Source organism: Chrysochloris asiatica, unplaced genomic scaffold (assembly GCF_000296735.1).
Source record: "Chrysochloris asiatica unplaced genomic scaffold, ChrAsi1.0 scaffold05743, whole genome shotgun sequence".
In the NCBI taxonomy this organism is placed as follows: domain Eukaryota; kingdom Metazoa; phylum Chordata; class Mammalia; order Afrosoricida; family Chrysochloridae; genus Chrysochloris; species Chrysochloris asiatica.
In genome coordinates, this window is record NW_006414261.1 from 2,967 (window position 1) to 4,930 (window position 1,964).

A 1,964-nucleotide genomic window follows, 5' to 3' on the forward strand; every position below is an offset into this window, starting at 1 on the left:
AAGAGACAAAAAAAAAGCCATAGAGAATATTGTCCAAAGTTGTTGGAAGAAAACTTCCTTAACATTTCATAAAAGGTGAAAAGACAGTTATTCAAGAAGTTGAATGAACTCTAAACATGAAAAGATCCAAAAAGAAAATCACTAAAATGTAATCAAACTTTTCAAAACCAAAGACAAGGAAAGAATCCTGAGAACAGCTCAGGAAAAATGAAACGTTACTTACAAAGGAGAATAGGACTAAGTTCTGGTTTCTCAGCAGAAACCATGCAGGCAAGAAGACAATGGAATGGCATATATAAAACTCAAATTTAAAAACCACCAACCAAGACATATCCAGTAAAATTGTCCATCAAATATGATGGTGAAATTAGATCATTTTCAGACAAACAGAAATTAAAATAATTTGTAAAAACCAGATCAACCATACCAAAATTACTAAAGGAAAACAGAATTCTATGCCATTTTATTGTTTATTAATAGACTTAAAGTTGTAGTCACCTGTTTTCTCTTAAGGGTAGTAACTAATAACTGAGAAACAGAGTTACAAACATAAATAAAATCCATCAAAGTTAGGTAAAGAAAATCTCTCAAAATATTTTTTTAACCATCTATTTTATCATTAGGACAAAATTCTAAAGATAGCAACTATTACATGACCTATATTTTCATTTGAATCTTAATCTTTTAACACTCTTACTTACTGTAATTTTTATTCCCAATTTCCGAGTACTAAGATGAACGTTTTGACATTTCTGAGATGAGAAATTGCTTTACAGTCATTGTATTTAATAGTCTCTTCCTCCATTACCCAAATCTGTCATTAGAATGATGGTTCTTCCTACAATCAGTGGCATTACAGAATCTGGGAATATGTCACTCCTTTAAATTTTCTAATAAGCAAAATATAAAACTTATTTCTATGTGGGGGCTTCCAAAAGGTAGTAGAAAAATGGAATTAAAAGATAATGCATGTTGGAGTTGACGGTGGAAGTTCAAGGTTCCAACAGAGTTTGCTACAAGGTCCTTACCTTATGCTAGTCTATCAGATTTAACAGAAATCTGTCTGTTTATCAAGGATGAACCCAATTTAACACTTGAGATGACAGAACAGTTTTGTAGGAATCTTTTGAACAAGCCCTAAATTAAAAACATTTCTCAAATTACCCCCTCAAAACTTTAAAACAGGAATATAATCCCTATGAAGTCAAGATCCACCTCTTGGGCAGTTTTGACTTATTCCTGATTGACACAAGTATTAGGAAGCTTTTGCTTTCATTTATAGGGAAACATTTGTATCTCAGAAAGAAAGTCCCAGCATGTGTGAACCTCCTAGCCAAGGACCTGTCAAAAGAGATTAATAGCTATTTTGGTGGGAGGATCTTGAGCATCTCTGAAAATGGTTTGTGCAGGACTGTGAGCATTGGTCATTCTGGACTGAAGATGCAGCACATTCTGGGAAATGTCACTGCTGTCACAAAACGGCTATCAGAAAAATTGCCAAAGAAGTGGAATAGTACGAAGCTCTTAGACCTGAAAACAGAGAAATCAGTTGCCTTTCCAGTCTTCTCTTCTTAAAAAAAGCTCTTTGAATGATGGGAAACAAGTACCCACTCATGGCCAGTAGAAAAAAAGATACAAAGGAAAACTAGAAAGAAAAGCTCCAGAGAGAGAAGGAGAAGAAAAGGAGAAAAAGGGAAATGCAACAGGCTGCAAAGGCTAAATCAGCCCCAAGTCAAGAAAAGAAGGGTACAGTTGAAGTCAGTAGCACTGGAGCCCAGGAAGTGGACACCCCCAGAGAGAAGAAAGAGAGCCCTAGAATAAAAACCCAGCTGAAAGTGAGAGACGACTCTAAGGATAACCTTCCACTACTGGTGCCAATGGAAAAAATACCTGCTAAGAAAACAACACAAAACTTTAGAGATGAAAAGGACACCAAAGTAAAAACATCTCCAAAAAAGGAGTCC

The 1,964-nt window shown here is 35.1% G+C and overlaps 1 pseudogene; it reads left to right on the plus strand.

The window, feature by feature from the left end:
* Window positions 1–1,575, plus strand: part of LOC102833519 — a 2,867-nt pseudogene extending 1,292 nt beyond the window's left edge.
* Window positions 1,576–1,964: the final 389 nt, after the last annotated feature.